Here is a 6379-nt window from a genome sequence, read left to right on the forward strand (position 1 = left end):
ACTTGGGTACTCTCTTCTTGGGCCTTGAGAATATCTTGATATGAAACATTCATATAAAGGAGAAGGGCTATGGTTGTCCATGTAGAAAGACATTTCTTAGCTACATAGTCCAGTCCTTAAAACCATGGGCTACAAATATTCACTAAACCAAGCTCAGAGTATTTAATTCTCCCAAGAAGAGAGGACTTTGCATGTTTGTCACACAGTAAGGCTCTGGGGGAAGATCCCCTTTGTGGACAGAGAAACTCTGCTGGAGTCTTAAGGTGACCACTTCCACCTATGGCCAGAGCCCCCTGACAGGTTCCTGTGACGTTTGTATTGACCAAGAGTGCTGGCTTGTCTCTTTGGCTCACCACTAACTTAATTAAGATCTCCCCTGCAGAGAAGTCAGTTTCTCTGCATGTCCTTCCCCTCGGTAGTCCTAGGCTAGAATGTGTGCAAGGGACGCAAGCATGTGAGACTTGGAAGTCAGTCGTAGGCACATGTAAGATGCAGAGTAGGTTTCCAGGAAATGTTAGAGCAGTGGTTCTCAAACATTAGCTGCCCCAGAAAAACCCAGACATGGATCCAGCCCAGAGTCTCTGATTCAACAGATCTAGAATAGGGTCCCCCAGGCTCACCTTTGGGAAATTTTCCAAGGTGATGTTGATGTTGCTGATCCTCACACCACACTCTGAGAACCAAAGATTTAGAGAAGTAGCTCAGTGATTCCTGAGCCTTAAGACTCATCGTATGTGGAACACAGAGCACAGCATCTATTTTCCTAAGTAAATTGACCAATACACCTGGTATGAGCAAGTAGGAGAGCTCCCCTGAGTGCTGAAGATCAAAGAAGGGAATCCAATCAGGCGGCGTTTGTTGCTAGGACCCATGTGGCTTCAAGCTCTGGGTCATAGGCAAGGCCCATGCAACCCTGCTGTCTTCAGCTTTCATGGGGGAATGGACACCTGGGCTTTTGGTGCCTGGACACTTGATACTTTGCTCAGAACCACTCCAAAGCTCTGTGGGAAATGCCAGGGCTGGGCCAAACCTCCCAGTCCTGTCCCAGGAAGGCAGCTCAGCAGGCTGCCCTGAAACACAGCTGACAGTGCATCTGCCATGACGTGGGCATGTGTATGCCCAGCGGCAGACAGCATGATATCCAGATTACTGCTGCAATGTGCAGACGGCACCTGCAAACAGCTGCATATAAATAAGAAGCTTCCAGGCAGGTTTGCAAGCTACTTAGGGCCTGCCTTCCTTCCTTCCTTCCTTCCTTCCTTCCTTCCTTCCTTCCTTCCTTCCTTCCTTCCTTTTTATTTGACAGACAGTGAGATAGAGATAGAGAGAGACAGAAAGAAAGGTCTTCCTTCCGTTGGTTCACCCCCAAATGGGCTGCCACAGCCAGAGTTACACCGATCCGAAGCCAGGAGTCAGGTGCTTCCTCCTGGTCATCCACGCTGGTGCAGGGGCCCAAGCACTTGGGCCATCCTCCACTGCCTTCCCAGGCCACAGCAGAGAGCTGGACTGGAAGAGGAGTAACCAGGACAGAATCCGGCGCCTATATGGGACGCTGGTGCTGCAGACGGCGCCGGCACTTACTTAGGGTATTTCATGGCGCCGGCACTTACTTAGGGTATTTCAAGAGCTGCTCCTCTGGCAGGTAGAGGAGCCCAAGCACCATGTGGAGGGGCTGCTGACCTCACACTGCTGCACCTGGTAGAAAAGGTTATCAGCATAACCTGGGCATGCAGGCTGCTCTGCACGCTGCCCGGGCCTCAGGTGGCCCATTATCTACTCATCCTATCTCATTGACTCTGCAGGTGGCCTTTTCTGACAAAGAAATGAATATTGAGAGATGAGCAGACTTAAATGATGTGATCAAGAGCAACTCCAGTCAGCAGGAGAGTCAGGGTGACAGGGAGCTCTGCTTCAGAGTGGTGGGGCGCTCTCCTTCCACTTCCAGCCTTGGGAACCATAGGTCTCCTCTGTTGAGTTACTCAGGTTATCTTCTGATTCTTACTTTTTTGTCATTTCAAATTTTGGAATAATCACAGATTCACAGGAAGCTGCACACATGGTACAGAGAGGGCCCATGTATCCATCCCTTTGTTCCCCCCAATTGACATCATCTTACATAACCACAGTACAAGATCAAAAACAGGACAGATTGTCCTTAAAGGAGCAGTTTCTCAAATAAAAGCCCTCCAGACCTTAAGATACTGTACTAAGAAAATCTAATCATCACCATTTTTTCATGATTAACTTGATGAGTTCCCTGACTGTTTCAGAACAGGTGACATGAGATGACCCTGCTGGGAGGTACATTTCACAGTCCCTTCACAGACAAACCCCTAGATTTGCATCAAGGTCTTCCCACCTCACCTCATGCCTCATGTCTCCTCCATGAAGACCCCTGGGCTTTACAGATGTTTTACTAAAGACAACTTCTGAGGATGTTAGCAACTAGATCAAAGAACAGAGACCTTTCTGGAAATGTCTGTGTAGGACAGGGAACAGTTTATAGCCAGGAAGATCTGAGTTGAACCCTTAAGTGCTTCAAATGGTTTATGAGGAAATGGAATTATAAGGGAAATTCATTTTGAAATTTTTGAAATCCATGGATAATATGCATTCCCATGAACTTTTTGAGAATGTTATGTGCATGGGTTTCAAAAATGTTTTCACTAAAATAAGTTTTTTTTTCCCATTTTCCATGAACTTTTTGAAGTACTCTGGAATAATCAGTCATGCTTCTATTATTGACTTTTTTTCCTAGTATTGTCTTAAAGCACTAAGTAAAATTACGATAATTTCTTGTGATTGAACTTTTTATGCCAACTGGATCAGAGAGTCCTAAATCACAGTGCCTTGCGCCTTTTTATGTTTTCCTCTTTGGCTTGATGATTAGATCTGGAAACATTGCCATGGCTCTTGAAAAACAGGTAGACTGACTTCAAAACACTGAAATTCAATGACTATGCAAGGCATAATCTGCCAATTTGTAGTTATTAAAGAAATTAAATGCCTTGGTAAGCAAAAGCAGGTGTGTTCTCTTACAAGAAGAACGTGAATGTTAATTTGGAGTTTAGTAATCAGTGTAATATTGTCCGCCTTGAAACTATTTACTTGCACGTTAGGTTTGAATACTGAGAACCCCAACGTGAATACATTTAAAGATCTCAGATGTGCCACACTTGGTGGGTTTCATTTCGCTCTGAGGATTCTACTCCTGAAGATAAGCACGGTCTTTGTAGTTATTATGTGCTAACAGGAAGAGATTAAAAACAACTGTTATGGCCTGACTATCTGTGTTCCTCCAACATGCATATGTTGAAATCTAAAATGATGCTACCAAGAGGTGGGGCTGTTGTGGGGTGATTAGGTCGTGAGGGTAGAGGCCTTATGAATAGGATTAGTACTGTATAAAAGACACCCATTGAGCTCTCCCCCTCTCCCTCACCTTGTGAGGAGACAACCAGAAAGTCAGCTGTCTACAGCCCTGAAATGCTTGTCAGCAGAAGCTGAGCTGACCACGCTGGCTTCCTGACCTTGAACTTTCAGCCTCCAGAACTGGGAGAAATAAAGGTCTCTTCTTGATCAGCAATGCAGTTAATGTTACTCTGGTACAGCTACCTAGGCTAAGACAACAACTATTCTAACTTTGGAAAAAAAATATGCTGGAAGGGTTTTTGTTTTTGTTTTTTAAGGGAAAAACATAATTTAGTTCCTGTGCTCTAAATAATTATAGGACTTGTGCATACAAATGCTGTGCATATTTGTTGAGCAGATGGGAGCTACACCAGGGTGAGCCCTGTGTAGAAGGCTGCCTTCTTTATTCACTTAGGGTTGTGTCTTGGAATGCCTTTGTGTTTCAGGGTTGTAGGTGGAAACAACAGTGCCAGGGAAAAGGGTGATGGGCAATGAACAAGTAGGTAACAGAAATACATTAAAGTCAGATATTTCCATCAAAACCAGGCTATGTATGTTTAGGCTTAGCAATGATCTTCCATTTATCACACAGGGCTTTGGGGTTCAGGTAGCACACAGAAAACACCTGTGTGTCTGCAGACAGACGCTGTCAGCACAAGTCTTCAATCACAATTAAGGTCAATATTGTAAACATTTTCTTGACAGCATTTATAATAGCTGGCATCTGTGGTGGTGGCTGCTAGCTTGCCTGCCTTTTTTACCCATTCAAAAAGAATCTTCTCAGCAGGGCTAAAGTTAGTAGGCAAGTGTCAGCAGTCTGAGGTTGCACACAATTGTGTTTTGTTGGTGTCCTTGGAGCTGTTGGTCATTATTCAACTTTCTCAACTAGCAATATGATTTCCAACAGCAACAACAATCCTTCGTAGAAAGAAGTAATCGTAATATGATGTCTCAGACTCCCCGCATTTCAATGCTGAGGATATCCAAGCAATTGTACAAAATATAACTTTCCTGGTTGTACAAACCACAAAGCTGAGGATAGATTGTGATTCTCCTACATGGACTCAATATGGCTCCTCCCCCATATATGTGCAGTGATTCCTGTAAGATTATGAAATACAGCGAGTTGATGCTTTACCAGTGACTTTAAGGATAATCTAAGGGATTACTGTGCCATTTGTCCATTTGAGGGTGGAAAGGTGCTCTCATAACTCTCCTGGTCCTTGACAGCTAACTTACATCTAAATAAATGAAGATAACGCTTTCTTTGCTTAGTGGTGTCATTGTGATTCTCAGGAAGGGAAATGCTTTGGCCTCCACGTTTTAAATAGGCATGGTCCTGCTGTCACATTCGTCTGGGTGGTGGCTACTGCTTTCTGATGCACCTGAAAACACCATCACAGCCAGCTCAGCTCATTGGTGACCTGGTATTGCTGGACCCATCATAGGATGGCAGGAGGACGCGGGCTGATGTGAGGACCACGGCTCCATCATCAGACTACTGAGTCATACCACATGTGCAGCAAAGCTTGGTTTCACTTTCCTGCCCTTCTCCAAATAATTATTCCATTAAATACAGTGGTCAGTGGCTCTCTCTGGGCTTAGACCAGTCTGCCTCTGGCTAGCCCTCTGAGACTCAGCAGTGTGGAGAAGCTGCTGTTCTCCCAGTGTGCCCTGACCACATGGTACCCCAGAACTTATCTCTAAATACTGGTATACCCCAGAACTTATCTCTAAATACTGGTGCACCCCAGAACTTATCTCTAAATACTGATGTACTTTCAAAAGTCAGGAATAGCTGTGTTGTCTAGAGTCACGATGGATCATACATTTGGCAAGGTGGCTATAACGCCATGTTTCTGGTGACCCTAAGTGTCTGCTGTACAATGAGGCACAGGAGACTTAAAGGGACAGAACATGGTGGTGCATGTATTTGGTGTCTTTGGGGGACCTTTCTTCTTTTCATTGCATCATCTGTGGGGCCTCTGGTGAAATTCACCTCCCTAATTTGTTTGTTATATATGCATTTCACCTCTTCATTTGTTTGTTATATATGTAATTCACTTCCTGATTTGTTTGTTAAATATGCATTTGCCATAACATCTGGCAGAATGGAGTCTGGTTTACTTCTTATGTTGTAACCAAAAGGATCTTGGAACAAAGTCCCATGCTTGGGTCGTAGATGTGAGAACAGCAGGCCTTCCCAAGAGTGCGCTCTGTTCCCTCCTGGGTGTCCAGTAAAGATCGCATGACATCAAGACAATGGGCTTCATGGCACCAGGGGAATTGGGGTTTGGTTTTGTTAGACTGTCTTTCCTTTTTCAGCTTCCACCCAGAGATGAGCCATCTGTGGAACAGAGATCTAGAAGACTTGTCACCAGGTCATATGTTTATTTTGGGGGCCACTGGCTTCCTGTGGCCTGACTGCTTGCCCCCCAGCTTCCTCTAGAACTACATGCATATAGTCCCAGTTAGCCCGGGACCGGTGGGTGCCTGTCCTCAGGTGGGCTCCTTCTGTGAGGCCATTTGTTTGCCCAGGTGAGGGCCATCTAGGCTTAATTAAAATCCTGCCACATCACCCAGGCTGTTCTGAGCAGGTAAAAAACCAGCATTATTGAGAGAAGAGAAGGCACTGGTCCCTGCATCTCTGCTTATCTTAGGGAGACATACTTAGGCAGGACATAGTTCAGTGGGTGGACCCTCAACTCTAGAGCAGCCCCCTTGTAACAGCACAATTGCATGTCAGGGTGGGAAAATGCAAGTTGCTTGGTGGCAAGAACTCAGAAGCATCTGGGAAGGTTAGCAGCCACCACCTCGGGACGGCTTGCAGGGTGTGGTATGGCTTCCTTCCAGGGGGAGGAAGTGACTGTTCCCTGAGAAGCTTAGCCTCTTGCAACCCCTTCTGCTGATTCCAGCTGGCTCGGAGCCCAGACCACCCAGAGCGAGCTCCTAGGGTTACATTCAGACA

Source organism: Oryctolagus cuniculus, chromosome 9 (assembly GCF_051225735.1).
Source record: "Oryctolagus cuniculus isolate XC-2025 breed Fujian yellow rabbit chromosome 9, ASM5122573v1, whole genome shotgun sequence".
Taxonomy (NCBI): domain Eukaryota; kingdom Metazoa; phylum Chordata; class Mammalia; order Lagomorpha; family Leporidae; genus Oryctolagus; species Oryctolagus cuniculus.